This window comes from Durio zibethinus, chromosome 12 (assembly GCF_047325235.1).
Source record: "Durio zibethinus cultivar Kanyao isolate XHJ-2024 chromosome 12, ASM4732523v1, whole genome shotgun sequence".
Taxonomy (NCBI): Eukaryota; Viridiplantae; Streptophyta; class Magnoliopsida; order Malvales; family Malvaceae; genus Durio; species Durio zibethinus.
Genome location: NC_143173.1, coordinates 25,297,537 through 25,314,679, shown reverse-complemented (window position 1 = coordinate 25,314,679; position 17,143 = coordinate 25,297,537). Strand labels below are relative to the sequence as shown.

Genomic DNA, 17,143 nt, shown 5'->3' with positions numbered 1-17,143 from the left:
TGATGGATCATTGAAACATCCTATAGATTCTTTAGCATGAAAGTTATTTCATTCTAAATTTTCAGACTTTGCATCTGATCATTGAAATGTTATGCTTGGACTAACATTTGATGGATTCAACCCATTTCAAATGATGAGTACTTCTTATAATATTTTGTCAGTTGTATTGATTCCTTATAATTTGCCATCATAGATTGCTATGAAGCAACAATCATTTATATTATCTATGATAATTCTCAGAGAAAAGATCGAGTAATGATATATACATCTACTTACAACCTTTTATTAAAGAGTTAAAGTAATTATGAGAAGGAGTTGAAACCTATGATACATTAAAAGCAGAGAACTTTAATATGTGTGTTGTTTTATTATGGACTATCAACGATTTTTTTGCTTATGTGAATTTATCTGATTGAAGTACAAAAGATCGTTATGCTTGTCCATGTTGTACTATATAGACATGTTCAACGTGGTTAAGTAATGTAGAAAGTTCTGTTATATGGGACATCGTTGATGGTTAGATGATAATCATCGATTTAGATTTCAAAAACATCTCTTTGATGGAACTGAAAAGTTGAGAAGATCGTCTTTACCCATTAGTAGGTCTAATATCTTGTAGAAGTTAAAAGATATCAATTTCACATATGAAAAAATGACTCTATCAAGAAAAAGAGTAAAGGACATCTTTGAAGGTGTCTGGCTTCGTATTACGTAAGTTGATGATAGTCATATAGAAATTGATAATCTTAATGTTCAAAGTGATGAAGCGGATGATGAAGTAGATGACCCCAATGAGTATGAGTTGTGGAAAAAAAGAAGCATATTTTTTGAGTTACCTTATTGAAAATATAATTTATTATGTCATAACCTTGATTTGATGCACAGAGAGAAGAATGTTTGCAAAAATTTTATCGAGATAATTCTCAATGTGAATAGAAGATTCAATGATGACTTAAAGAGTCAGCTTAACTTAATTGATATAGGGATTCACCTAGACCTTCATCCAATATTGCTTTCTAATGGCAAATATCGATTGGTTGCTATTTATTTTAGGATTTTTAAAGTAAAAAAAGATGTGTTTTGCAAGGTTTTGAAAAATGTCAAAGTTTTGAATGGCTATGCGTCAAATATATCAAGATGTGTGAATATGAATGAGCGAAAACTTTCTTCATTGAAGTCACATGATTATCACATTTTGATGCAAGACTTACTTCCAATTGCTTTACGCTCATCAATGTCAAAGCAAGTGACTTATGTGGTAATTGAATTGAGTAATATATTTAAATCTCTATGTCAGAAATGTATGAATGTGGAAGAGCTTGACAAAGTTTAAGATCAAGCCGCGATTACTTTATGCCATTTAGAGAAGATTTTTCCTTCAAATTTCTTCACTATTATGATGCATTTGGTTATCCACCTTTCATATGAAGCAAAGGTCAGTTGGCCGATTTATTATCGATGGATGTATCCTATTGAAATGTATTATTTGTTAATAGATTGATTACATTTTTATTGATTATCAAGCCAATCTACTTAAAATAACATATGACTAATGTTTTAGGTTATAGATTTTTAAGGAGGTTAAAGTCTTATTGTCGTAACAAACGATATCCGAAAGGTTCTATTGTTGATGGATATTTAGCAAAAAAGTGTATGACATTTTGTTTCTGTTATTTGAAAGATGTTGAAACGAGATTTAATAAACCTTCGAGAAATGTTGGTATGTAGCATACACACTCGATCTACAATTATCTTTTTCGAAGTTTTGGACAACCTATAGGCAAAGCTGAATTGGTGGAGTTAGATGATAAATCTTGGGCATAAGCGCATTGATATGTTCTTTTTCATCATGACTCAATTGAATCGTTTCACATGTAAGTTGTTTAGCAAAAAAATTATTCATTTCATTAGGCATAATTTATTGTGTTTTTTTTTTTTTTTTTGGTGTTAATACTTTATCATGATGCTTTATAGTAAGTATAGAAATAGTTTGAGATATCCTACATATTATCAATGATCAAACCCTTGAGAGGTTGATAAGTTGTTCACTAAAAACTTTTATGAATGGTTAGAAGCAACTGTAAGTAATGTCATACTTCTCATTATTTTTTATCTACATAGAATGCTTACAGTAAAAATAACATTAATAACATATATATATTTATTCCACTTTTATAGGTTTAGAGTGGAAGGCTTGTTAGTGAAGAGGTGAAGTGTCTTTCACAAGGTCTGAACTGGATTGTGAAACGATACAAAGGTTTCATCATCAATGGATTTAGATTTCACACAAAATCTCATGAGAGATTTACAAGTACACAAAATTCAAGAGTTATTGTGATTTCATCAACTATTAGCTATGCTAGTGCTAGGGACACAAACCCTTTAGAGGAAAATATTGACTATTATGGCATGATTAATTGACTGAATTGGAAGAGTAAATGAGAAATATTTCTAAAATAAATTAGAAAATCAAACTGCACTAATGTAAGAGAATCAAATTTTTACACATATATTTATGAGCATAATCCCCACTTTGAAGAAGTTCTTGCAATATCTTGTCATCCATGCTTCCTTTTTTGTTGAAAAACTATAACAAAAGATGTTAAGAATACATCAGTCATATGAAGTCTTAATTGCAATCATTCAAACAGCAAAAAAGTTACCTTGGAATTAGTTGGAAGCAAATTGTCATGTATAGTTTCCGAGGGCTGGGAATGAGCCTGACCATGTTCTTCAACATCTACATATAAAATTAAAATTCATATCATTATCAAAACCAAAAAATTTAACATAATGAAATGTTAACAATCAACAATATTAGTAACTACCCTAGGAAGTGGAGGGACCTAAGAAGAAAATTCCTAAATGTAAGACATAATGGAAACATTAATCAATCAAATAAACGTGAAACGAGAAGAGCCAAAAAAGATAATTGAATACTTTAAGGACCTCTTTTTTATGAGAAATTTGAAGAGGGAACAATGGATGCATAGGGCAGAGAAGAATTACTGCTAAAAGTTTCTTTTCCACGTTCCATAGTGGATGCCTTTTTATTCTTCTTCTGTTGTTGAAGAAGCTCAGCTTTCGTGACGGTAAACCCTCACTCTAATGCTTCTAGAGCGCGCTTTCTTTAATCTTGAGGACCTGGGGTTATAGCCATTGGAACTAACTGGTCTAACCCAATTTGGAAGTAGTAACTGAATTAGTGATAAATTAATTACAAATCAACTAAACTTGTCTAACTAATGGCCCAAAAACTACTTCTAATAAAAATCGGTTATAGGGCAATTAATCGAACATCTAATCCACAATTTGTTAGAGGAACATTCACACTATCTAAGAAAAGAACCTGAAAGCGACTTTCAACAAATTTTTTGGATAATACTGAAAGGCAAACTATTGTTGGGTGAGGTACGATAAGCTTATGAGATAATTTGAGAGGAAACTTGACTTGACCTGAGCATCTGTTATCCCATCAAATGGGTTTAGAGTTTGATAAATGAAGAGAAGGTCTCTCTATATTAGGCGCTTAATATTGGGCTGATTTGTTTGTATGATGAAGAGGTTTGTTTGAGAGTTGAGATTGGGTTTTCGATTGATGACCTAAAAAGGATTATGAAATTTTAAATCATTAAAATCTTGTATTGACATGTTTTGATAATTCCTTAGAGGAACAGGGCTTCTTGTGTTAGTAAGTGAATGTGTCACGATCCACGTACAAGTTTTAGCTTAAATGGGTTGTGTGACGTTATTTGTTTGAGTTGGTACTAGTAAAGGAACTGAAAAAATTGAGATTAAGGTGGGTCGTGTGACATTATTTGTTTGAGTTGGTACTAGTAAAAGATATGAAAAGATCGAGATTGAAGTCTTAAAAATATATACGAAACCCAATTGTGAGGGCTAGGGACATAGCCAGGAGCTAGAGCAAACCTGAGGTAAGTAGCCTAGCGCCCAGTGTAAGAGTCGGTGGGAGGTTCTAAAATAACTCAAAAACATGGTGCTGGGAGACAGAAGGTTCTGGAATAGGCTGGAGACAAGCTAAGTGCACATGCACAAAAGGTTTCAAAGAGCCATGTACAGGTATTGTAATTTCCCAATGAGAAAAATTCTGAAAGGTCTTAGTTGCCTAGATAAGGATTGAAAAGCCTATAGGCACGAGCATTCAACGGGAGTGCATAGACCCTTTCAAACCCTGATCCTATGCTCATTAAGGTGCTTAAAACTAGTAAGGTTCTAAAAATAGCTTAACCAATTTAATTTGAGTTTAGGGATTCTAAAATGATCTAGAAACCCTATGATGGAACAATAAGCATCACATATGTTAAGGAGGCTTAATTATAAATAAAGAGTCCTCCCTTCGTTTGTACAAATTAGAACATAAGGAAAACAGGTTATAACACAACATAGAGACTTAGGGATAGACATAGAGAACATCATATAGACTTGGGGATAGACATAAAGAACGATACTTGGGAATAGACATTGAGAATGTTATGTAACAAAAGCAATTGTACATACACCAAGTAAGACATAGAGAATGTTATGTAATAAAAGTATAAGTAAATAGAATACAACTCCCTTAACATTTTTCTTCATAGCTTTCTCTCAAACTCTCAAAAAGTCATACTAATTCACAGCACAAATGTTGATTATTTGATAAGTAGAATTCTTAGAAAACTATTATCATAACGTCTAGATCCGGGGATCTATCGCTAGACATTGACTTTTAGGAGTCGTCATCAATCTTTTTTATCTAGGTACGATTAATCACTTAAGGAATCTGTCCTTTCAGGGAACACCTAAGTTTAAGGATCGCTAAAAGAATAGGTTCAGGTCTACTAACCAGAATAAGATTCGGGAGTTCGGTTACGTGTGAGGAAGGTTATAGCACCCTCACAACGCCATCAAAAGATGGTACTAGCTTAAATTTGTGTTATCCAATGAGCCTTAAAAATTTATCAAATAATTAATTATTAGAAATTATTCTCAATTGACTCTAATACTTTTAGCAAAAAATTGAGAAAATCCCCTCACCTCAAGAGTATGCAAGAAAACTACTATTTTACTTACAAAGGCTTCATCGTCGGATTATTTAACATTAAAAAAATAAAAAGGAAGAAAAGAATTATTGTTTTTGTGCAGAAAAAATTAATACTTTCAACTTTTTTTCAAAAATATTCTTTTGGAACTTTAATTCCGAGAAAAGTTGATACGTTTAACTTTTTCTCAAAAATATTTTTTGAAAACTTTTAATTTCGAGAAAAATTGATACTTTCAACTTTTCCTCAAAAATTTATTTTTTGAAAATTTATTTTTAAGAAAAATTGATACTTTCAACTTTTTTTCAAAAATATTTTTTGAAAACTTTTAATTTCGAAAAAAATTGATACTTTCAACTTTTCCTCAAAAATCTTTTTTAAAAATGTATTTTTAAGGAAAATTGATACTTTTAACTTTTCCCCAAAAATATTTTTTAGAAATTTTTATTTTTGAGAAAAATTGATACTTTCAACTTTTCCCAAAAATATTTTTTGGAAACTTTGATTTTCGAGAAAAATTGATACTTTCAACTTTTCCTAAAAAAATCTTTTTTTTGAAAATTATTTTTTAAGAAAAACTGATACTTTCAACTTTTCCCCAAAAAAAATATTTTTTTGATTTTATTTAAAGAAAATAAAATAATAAAACAAAATAAAAGTGAAAATAAAAAAAATAAAACAAAGTAAAACAAAAATAAAAATAAAATAAAGATAAAAGAATATTAAATAAACCTAATCTAATAAAAAAAACAAATAAATTAATTAATTAATTAATTAATTTTAAAAAAAAACCTGGAGCGGCTCGGCTCAAGGAAGAAAAACGGCTCGGAGAAGTGACTCAGGACGTCGGCTCGACTCGGCTAACGGCTCGGGGAGGTAGAACACGCACGGGTCAAAAGGCGGGTCGACGCTCGGGTCGGGTCAGATCTTGACAAAACGCATAGATCCTCTGGTTATTTAACGCAAAAACGACGTCGTTTTGGGAGGGTATATAAGGCTGATTCCTTTATTTTTTCAGCAGACCAAACTTTTTTCCTCTCTCTCTTTCTTTCTTTTCTCTCTCTTTTCTCTAAAATGCCCGATGAACTCTGATTGAATATTCATCGAATTCTAAAATTTTTCGTCGGAATCTGGGTTTTTCGTCGAAAATTCATCGAAAAGCTGATCGATTTCTGGAAATGTCACCGAAAACTGGGAAGTTGGCCGAAAACTTCAAACTTGGCCGAAATCTTTGCCGAAAAATTCAATGTCCGCCGAAAACATCACCGGAATTTAAAAATTTTTCAAAAATTTCCAAAAAAAAATTTCGCCAAAAATCTCTAAAATTTTTTTTTCAATTCCTAAATCTGTTCTAACATTTCTAAACATTTTTTAGCCTTCAAATCTCTTCTATATGCCCTTTTATCTCAACCAGTAGCTTCTTTCCTCACTGTTTTCTGTGTTCTTGAAGATCCCTTTTATAGGGATTGATCAGAAGAGTTTCTGATCAATCCCAATTCCTCTTTGGATTGAGATTCAATCATTGAATCCAACATGGACTCTTCTGATTGAATCCCAATCCAATTTCTAGCAGGATAAATCAAAAGAAATAAAAAAAATCAAATGAAAATAAATCAGATAAATCAAGAAAATTAACAGATAAATTAAAATTAAATAACAGATAATACATAATCTGATATATATAAATATTAACAGGAAAAATAATAATAATAATAATAATAATAATAATAATAATAATAATAATAATAAAGATATATACATATTAATAAATACGTAAATACCTAAGATAAAAATAAATATATATAAAACAATAATAAAAATAAAAATAAAATAAAAATAAAATAAAAATGTAAAATACAAAAAAATAAAAATAAAATAAAGGAAAAAAAAAGAGCATAGACTTACCTATTTGGACCAGGCCCAATTGATCCGGGCCTGGACCAAATTGGGTGTCTACATCTATAGATATCAAATTTGTTCGGATTTTAATTAAGAGCTCTCAGGTTTCTGGATAGAGATTCGATTTCAATTCAAATAGGCATCATGCCCGATTTCAATTCGATCGGGCCCGAAACTCATTTTGTTATTTAGGCCCAACTTACCTTTTATTTTATTTTTTAATTAAACAAAATACACAAAAAAATGAAAAGGAAAAAAAAACAGAAGAATACAAAGGAAGGAAAAAAACAAAAAAGATGAGAGCTAGTACCGTGCACGGCACCACTGGCACCACCCATCCATGCTAGGCCTTGTGCCACCTGCTCAGGCACAGGGCCAAGATTTAACAATACAAAAGGATAATGGGGCAAAAAATGAGGGCTGATGCTTAGGGTATTGTACATGGCACCCCCCTCTGCCAAGCCCTGTGCCATTCATCCAGGCATAGGGCATGGTCGGAGCTTTATAAATTGAGCTCTGTGCCAGACCAAAAAAAAAGGGAGATCCTGCCAAAAAAAAGTTTTTAGAATAAAAAAATCTTCTTGTAAAAAAAAATCATTCTAATAAAAAACACAATCTCTTAAAACGGGGAACCTAACGCCAAAAGCTTTCCTGAAAAAAAAATCAGCTTAATTGTTAAAAAAAAAAAGAAAAAAAAGTTTGACCAAACCTTTGAGGCTCAATCTAGGGCGTTTCAGTGAGATTCGGGCAAAACTAGGCTCTGATCTGTGTTTAGGGAGTCGAAGAGAATTTTTAGGATTTTTTAAGATTTTTCGATCGTCGTAGACGACAATCGGAGCAATAGACGGTTATCAACCGACAGTCTAGAGAGAGAGAGTCTTAGAGTGTAGAGAGAGAGAAAGGGAGAAGAGAAAATGAGAAATTTTTTTTTTACTTTTATAGAAAGCTGAAAGCCAAAAGACATCGTTTCATTAAATGATCAAAACGACGTCGTTTTGAATCGAAGGATCTACGCATCAGCTCGTGACTCGATCCGGGATCCGTGCACCTGACCCGACGACCTGCTTCACCTTTAGCTTCTAATCCGAACTGGCCCCGAATCGCTGAACGCGATTAGACTACCAAATCGGTATTGATCGGACTGTTGACCTGTCCGGTTCAGGTAAAAAAAATTATTTTGTTTTTAAATTTTTTGAATTTTTTAAAAATATTATTTTTGTTATTTTAAATTTTATTATTAATATTTATGCATGTTAAAATATTTAAAATTGCTATAATAAATTTTTGTTGTTTTTCTAATATTGTTAAAATTTTTATAATTATGTTATTTAAAAAAAAAACCTAATAATAATACAAAATTAATAAAAAATATATAAGAAAGAAATTTTTATCCGATGATGAGATTCAAAGGTACTCTGAGTAGTGATACTTACGAAATCTTTTGGTGAAAAGATTTTTTTTAAATACTGTCAGTGTATTGGAGTATTTATTAAAATATTTTCAATACGATAAAAATTTTCTTTTGTTATAAAATAGTAAATAAAAATTAATTAATAAATTAAGAATAAGTAATAAAAATGAGAAAAAAATTTTATTCGATGATGGGATTCTAAAAGTATTTCGAATATAGATGCTTTAAGAAATTTCTATGTGAGAAGATTTTTTTAAATATTACTAGTGTATTGAAATATTTATAGAAAATCTTCAATATAATAAAAATTCCATTTTTCTCAAAGTTTTAAATGAAAAAATTAGTAAAAATTAATAAATTTTTTAAATAAAAAAATATAATATGTGCATTAACATATTATCATTTGCATTGTATGCATGGCATAGTTTTTTGCAAAAAATAAATTTGAGCCTCCAATGATGAGATGTTAAGGTATTCCAAAAAGCGATGCCTAAGAAATCTCTAGATGAGAAGGAGTTCTTTTAATATTACCAATGTATTGGAACATTTTAAGAATTATTTCAATAAAAGGGTTTTGATTTATTTTTCTCAAATAAAATTTGAATAAAAAATGAAACAATAAATAAAATTAAATAACAAAAAAATTCAACAAACAAAAAAAATCAATAAAATTATTTTTCAAACACCAAAAATAAGATTGTTTTTATCAAAATCAATGGATAACACATAATTAATTGATACCATTTTAAATGAGCGTTGTGGGGGTGCTAATTCTTTTTTAAGCGTAACCGACTCCCGAACCTAGACTGTTTCGCATATCATAAAATTATCTTTTTAATAAATTTTAATTAATTTTAAATTTTTTTTGAAATAATAAATTTTAATAAGTGATCAATTACACCTAATCTAAAAAGATTGATAGCAACTCTGATTTTTTTTATTTTTATTTTTAAATTCGTCAAACGGCTCGTAAACTGTTACAACAAAAGTCAGTGGAATTCATAGCACAAATGTTGATTATTTGATGAGCAAAATTTTTAGTTAAATTGATACTCATTATATTCAATATGGCCTCCTACAAATATTGTTAGATTAATAAAAGAGATTGCAAATATTGTTAGATTAATAAAACGGATTTATTAGAATTAGCAAGGCCTAGAGTCTTAAAATTCTAAATGATTATTTCATTTTTTTAGCAAAAATAAGAAAGTACAAAAAATAAACAACCTTTGCAGTTCAAAACAACTAACCTTGACAGTTCAAAACAACCAACAACAAATAATAATAGATATCCTGTTTAAAATGTTTGGATAGATTTAATCAACTCACTCTTGTGCCAATTTACTGCAATCTTAATCTTTTTTATTGTAATCTTGCCACTATCGCATAAATGAAATTGAAACTCAACAAAACTAGTACAATAAATAAATCTTGAAGAATTCAAGTCAAATTATATAACTATAAACTAAAATTTTGAGAATTAAGTTAATGATTTTTCAACTAGTCTACAATTATTGGGGTCAAATAAATGATTCGAACAAACACTTTTATTGGAATAATAAATTTTTGCAATAATGGACAATCTGGATATAAAATCAAATTGTTCTCATAACAGTCTCAATGCCTTCAAAATACAGAATTACCACTGTTGGTTCTCCTGAGCATCATATCTTTTGCTTCATTGATTTTTGATGCAACATAATGGCTTCCACCGACATTTGATGATTCGCAACCATCACCTTCTTATGTGCCTCCTTAATTTTTTAAGTTGGAGTACTTTCTCTGGAAACAAAATGTAAATAAAAATGGTACATTTGAAATTGTTTGTAACATTCAAATCTTCTAAATGAAAATGGTGGAAATGAAATGGCAGCATAACCATCAAATTCTCTAAAAACCATTTTCAACTTGAATGACGTAAACCAGAAATTTTGATAAAAAATGTTTATCTTTGAAGAAAAAGATATAAATATTACCTCGCACCAAAAGAGTCAGAGGGACTTCTCTCCTGCTTATAGCAAGTTGAAAGCCACATTTATAAAATCTTTGGTGGTCTTGCCTTCAATGCCTGCCACGTACGAAGACTATATCTCCCCGCATAAGCAGCCGCTGGCACAGGCACTCCGACTATTAACAGAGCAATCTAAAATCAGAACTCCAATTATTTAAGCCAAAAGAAATACTAGTTTTTTTAACATAAAAATCAATAATTTTGACATATATGAAAAAAGATTGTTTTTGAAGTGACTCACCATCTCTGACGTGTCTGAGAGGTTTTGAATTTTAATTTTTAGGGTTTTGCTGTGAAAAGTTTATAGAAAAATAAAAAATATATTTTTGTTATTATCACGTAATTTTTTAATGATCAATATTAAAAATAAAGATCATATTATATTTGTATAAGAATTGGATTACTAGTTAAGCTTAAAAATTTACTTTTTGAGAGAGTTTGGACAAAAAATTAAAATTCGTTAAAAAGTTTGAACATAATTTTTAAATTTATTTAAATTTCAGCTCAAAACTTATACAAAAAATTTAAAACATAAACTCAGGTTAGCTCGGTCTGAATTCATAATATGTATATAAATTTTTTATTTTTATATATACTTTAATTGTTTATAAATTACTTCACATATATATTAAAATTAAAAAAAAAATTATATATATTTTATTAAATTAAATTTTTATTTTTATATATTTTTATTTTTATAAATATAATTTTTATTTTAATTTATATATATGAATTGAATATAATCTTATTAAACTTAATTTAATCACTTTTTTAAATTTTTTATAATATAAATTAAGTTCAATATATGAGTTTAAAATTTATTTTTTTAATTGGAGTTAAGTTTGAGAAAACTTTAAATTTCAAAATTTCAATTTAGATCAAACTTAAGTAAATATATAAATTATTAATAATAAATATGAATTTAATTCAAACTCAATCGACGAGGTCCACGAACACTTCTAAATCATACTTGACCCATCGCTTCATGGCTGTTATTTTGTATTACTTATCGTAATTTCTTTGATCTTTTATAAAAATTGTGAAAATATTCCAATAAAAATTGATCGATGAAAACATCCATCATCAAATAAATCTCACAAAAATGAAAAAAGAATGAAATTAAACAGTACCAAATACCAAAATAAACAAAAACAAAACAAGTAAGTATATTTATTATAAAAATCAAAATACAAACATCCAGTTAATTCATATTAGTATTATATCTATTTCCATGGTAGCTATGTTACTTCAGGTAGGAAGATGCGTAAACCAATTTAAAGTTGCAGAATCATCTCACAGATAGGAAGGTTGGAACTTAGACGATGGATCAGATTCAGCCATGACAATTGGTGTTGGAGATGAGGCTGTCAGCATTTTGTTCGGGAAGGTTGGAACTTAGACAATGGATGCGTTGGGAAGAGAAGAATTACTGCTAAAAGTTTTTTTCCCACGTTGCACAGGAGTGTCTTCTTGTTCTTTTTCTGTTGTTGAAGAAGCTCTGCTTTCGCAAAGGCAAACCTTCGCTATAATGTTTCTAGAGTGCGTTTTCTTTGATCTTGAGGACCTAGAGTCGTCACCATCGGTACTAAACTGGTCTAACCCAATTTGGAAGTAGTAACTGAATTAGTGATAAAGCAGTTGCAGATCAACTAAATTGGTCTAACTAATAGTACAAAAACTACTTCAACGAAAAATCAGTTCTGGGGCAATTAATCGAACATCTAATCCACAATTTACTACAGGAACATTTACAGTAACTAAGACAGCAATTGTGAGATTATGAAACATTCTTTAAGAAAAGAAAAAATATGTTCAAGTATAATAACATAGGTCTATTAATTTAAAAAATGAATGTCTCGCCACAAAACTTTTTAATTAATAGGATATTAAAATTTTTTTATCAGTTAACTCCGTTAAAAGACTCATTAAAATATCATTTTATTCTTAAAAAAATAATATCTTCAAATACTCACATAAAATAATTTTTTATAATAATAATTTTTTCTTAAAATATATTAATAATACATTAAAAAAATTGGAAAATTCACAATCATAAATAACATTTTTTTAATCAAATATTTTTTTATAATATGTTACATGTTCTTATTATAACATTTTTTCTTATTATAATTTTGAATTTTATTTTTATATATTGTACCTAAAATTTTTTTTATATATTATTAATATATTTTATTTATTTTAAGAAAAAATTTATTATTATAAATAATTATTTTATGTGAGTATTTGCTTATTATATTTACATGTTCTTAGAGGTGCAATATATAAAAACAAAATTCACAATATATAAATGACATGTTTTTTCAACCAAATATTTTTTCTTATTATATGTTACATGTTCTTATTATAACATTTTTTCTTATTATAATTTTGAATTTTTTTTTATATATTGCACCTAAAAATCTTTTTTATATATTATTAATGTATTTTATATATTTTAAGAAAAAACTTATTATAAATAATTATTTTATGTAAGTATTTGCTTATTATATGTTACATGTTCTTATTATAACATTTTTTCTTATTATAATTCACAATTATAAATAACATTTTTTTAACCAAATATTTTTCTTATTATATGTTACATGTTCTTATTAAAACATTTTTTCTTATTATAATTTTGAATTTTGTTTTTATATATTGCACCTAAAAATCCTTTCTATATATTATTAATATATTTTATATATTTTAAGAGAAAAATTATTATTATAAATAATTATTTTATATGAGAATTTGCTTCTTATATGTTACATATTCTTATTATAACTTTTTTTTTATTATAATTCAAATTATAAATAATATTTTTTTATTATATGTTACATGTTTTTATTATAACATTTTTTCTTATTATAATTTTGAATTTTATTTTTATATATTGCACCTAAAAATCTTTTTTTTATATGATTAATATATTTTATATATTTTAAGAAAAAACTATTGTTATAAATAATTATTTATGTGAGTATTTGCTTATTACATGTTACATGTTCTAATTATAATTTTGAATTTTGTTTTTATATATTGCACTTGAAAATTTTTTTTATATATTATTAATATATTTTATATATTTAAAAAAGTTTATTATTATAAATAATTATTTTATGTGATATTTAAGATATTGATTTTTTAATGATAAAATAATTTTTTAATGAGTCTTTTAATAAAGTTAACTGACGAAAGACCTCCGGGTCCTATTAATTGAAAATTTTTTTAGATGGAATGTCCATTGTTTTAAAAAATGAATATGAGTTAAATTATATTGAAAATTAAAAATTTTAGATGTATTTTACTCTTTAATAAAACAAAGTTGACAACAATTTTCAACAATTTTGAAAATTTTTTTGGATAATACTAGAAGGCAAACTATTGCTAGATGAGGTACGACGAGCTATGAGGTGATTTGAGAGGAATTTTGACTTGACTTAAGCATATGTTATCCGATCAAATAGGCTTAAAGTTTGATAAATGAAGAGGAGGCCTCTCTATATTGAGCGCTTAATGTTGGGCTGATCTATTCACATGATGAGAAGGTTTGTTTGAGAACTAAGATTGGGTTTTGGATTGGTGACCTTAAAAAAATTATGAAATTTTAAATCATTAAAATCTTGTGCCGACACGTTTCGATAACTCCTAGAAGAACAAGGCTTTCTATGTTTAGCAGGTGCTTGAGGTACAGGGCTTCTGTATTAGCAGATGGCTGTGTCACATTCGTGACAAGTCCTAGTCTAAATGGATCATGTGACGCTGCTTGTTTGAGTTGGTACGGGTAATGGATCAGAAAGAATCGAGATCGAAGCTCTAAAAGTATATATGAGACCTAAGTGCAGGTTAGGATGCGAGAGTTATAGTGGAAGAATCTAAAATGCCCTAGAAACGTGATGTTAGCAGACAGACACAGAAGGCTCTTAAACAATCTAGAGACAGATCAGGCGTGCAAGCACAAACTGTTTTAAAAGGGTCAGACACAGGCACTGTAGCTTTCGGATGAGGAAGATGCTAAAACGTCAGAGTAGTGCCCAGGTAGAGAAAGATAGAGAAGCCTTTAGGTGCTGGCACTTACCGGGAGTGCATGAACCCTCTCAGACCCGATACTCATCAGGAAGCCTAGAAGTAGCATAATTTTAGAAAGGGTCTAATCGACCTCACTTGAGTCAAAGGGTCGTCTAATCGACCTAACTTGAGTCCAAGGATCTTGAAACAGTTTAGAAGCCATGTGCTGGCCACATACTTGGAACAATAAAGACCACAGGTCTAACTTAAGTTTAGGAGTCTTAAAACAGATTAAAAGATTAGGGATGGCCACTTGGAACAATAAAGACCACATGTTTTAGGGAGGCTCAGTTATAGATAGGGAGCTCTCTACTCATTTGTATGAGAACATAGATAACAACATAGAAACTCCCAAATTCTCATAAAACTAGTGGAATTTGCAATAAAAATGTTGATTATTTAACAACTTTTAGTCAAATAATCAAATTGATACTCATTATATTCATTATGACCTCCTGCAAATATTGTTAGATTAATGAAACAAATTGACTAGTAAGATCTAGAGCCTTAAGATTCTAAATGATTCTTCCATTTTTTTTATTAAAAATACATAAAAAATATAAAAAATTAGCCTTGTCCATTTAAGATCATTAACTATAATAAATAAAACCATTAAAATAAACAAATCTTATTTTTCTTTCAAGCATACAAATCAAATTGAAATAACTATAAACTAAAATATTGAGATTTTCCAAGTAGTCTACAATTATTAGGGTAAAATGAATTATTTGAATAGATACCTTTGGTTTAGGGCATTGGCATGATAAATTTTTGCAGGATAAATCTTCATAACAAATTTTTGCAATAATTGAAAAATCTCAATAAATTTTTGCAATGACTGAAAAATCTCAACGCCTTCAAAATATAGAGGTATCACTTCTGGTTTTTTCGAGCTTCATATCTTTTGCTTCATTGATCTTTGATGCAAGATAATGGCTTCCACCAGCATCTGGATGGTTCGCAACTATCAACCTCCTATGTGCTTCCTTAATCTTTTCTATTGAAGTATTTTATCTGACTAGAAACAAAATGTAAATAAAAATAATTTAACTGAAATTATTTGTAATAGACAGAGCTTATAAATGAAAATGGTGTAAATGAAATTGCCAAATAAGCACAAAATTTATTAGAAACACTTTCAACTTCAATGAAACAATCCCATAATATAAAGCATACAGATTGACATAAAAAGAATTATTTTTGAGAAAAAGGATGTAAATAATACCTTACTCCGAGGATGAGAGCGGCTTCTCTCCTGGTCATAGCAGGCTGAAATCCACCTTCATAAAATCTTCGTGCTCTAACCGTCGGTGGTCTTGCCTTAAATGCCTGCCAAGCTAAAAAACTATATCTCCCCGCATAAGCAGTTGCTGTCAGATTACTTTGTGGAAGATAATTTTTTTTGAAGAATTCACCATGATATATATAATTCATTTATAATATCACGAAAACGAAATACAAATTTACTGTTATTTAATATTGATAATATGTCTTTAAAAGTATTTAAAAATAAAAAAATTAAATATTTATACCCTGTCAAAGTAAAAAACCATAATAAATATATTTGGAATAACTTCTATTTTGAGAGAATTATAAAAGCACGATCTCTTCTACATATCCACCCTTTTTTTTTTAGACAAAGACTCGGTTTTTTCTATTTTTTTCACTTAGCTTGAAATCAAAACCCCAATTATTTAAGTAAAAAAAATATAGTTTTTGAATATATATATATATATATATATATATATCAATAATTTTCAACTTTTACGAAAAAAGATTTGTTTTTGAAGGGACAAATCATTTGTCTGAAAAGTTTAGAGTTTTGCTGTGAAGAGTTTGTAAAAAAAAATTGTTTTTGTTATTATCAAGTAATTTTTTAATGATTAATATGAAAAATAAAAATCATAATTTACCCTAAATGTATTTATGGGTCGGATCAAGTCAGGTTCAAACTGAATTAATATTTGATATTAATAATTTATATGTTTAATTGATTTGATTTAAAATTTTTAATTTAAAAATTTTTCTCACACCAGATCCAAATTTAAAAAATAAATTTCAAACCATCTTTTAGACTTAATTTATATAACAAAAAAATTAAAAACATATGAATAAATTAAGTTTAATGAATTTATATTCTATGCACATCTATATATAAATTAAAATTATAAAAATAAAAATTAAGTTATACATAATTTTTATTAAGTTTAATTTTAATTTTTAATTTATATATATGTGAATTAATTTATATATAATTTACATATATATAAATAATTAATTTATAAATATGAATTAAAACTAGGTTGAGCTGGTTTAGACTCAAATTATAAAAATTTTATCTAAAATCTGATCCAAAATTTAAATTAATCTAATTTATATTTAAATTCATTTAACATATTTTAATTTTTTATTCAAACCCGAATTTTAAAAGAAAAATGTGAATAGATAACTTGACTCTAAAACACATCTACTTGACCCCACGACCTTTAGGCTTTTATGTATTTTCCGTTACACGGCTGCCATTTTCTGCAACTTGTACTAATTTTTTTGATCTTTCTATAAAGTTGTGAAAATATTCCAATAAAATTTGATCAATAAATGAACATCCATCATCATATAAATCTCACAAAGAAAAGAGTACGAAATGAAACAGTATCAAGTACCAAAATAAACAAAAACAAAATATTTATTATAAAATCAAGATACAAACACAGC

The 17,143-nt window shown here is 28.0% G+C and overlaps 1 long non-coding RNA gene across 1 annotated transcript; it reads right to left on the bottom strand.

Moving 5' to 3' along the window:
* Window positions 1-1,868: 1,868 nt before the first annotated feature.
* On the bottom strand, window positions 1,869-4,034 carry LOC149515922 (uncharacterized). Its single transcript, XR_016326302.1, has 3 exons — window positions 3,010-4,034; window positions 2,664-2,740; window positions 1,869-2,587 (listed from the first exon to the last, which is right to left on the bottom strand). It is a non-coding gene; the product is annotated as an uncharacterized LOC149515922 (long non-coding RNA).
* Between the last annotated feature and the right edge of the window lie 13,109 nt (window positions 4,035-17,143).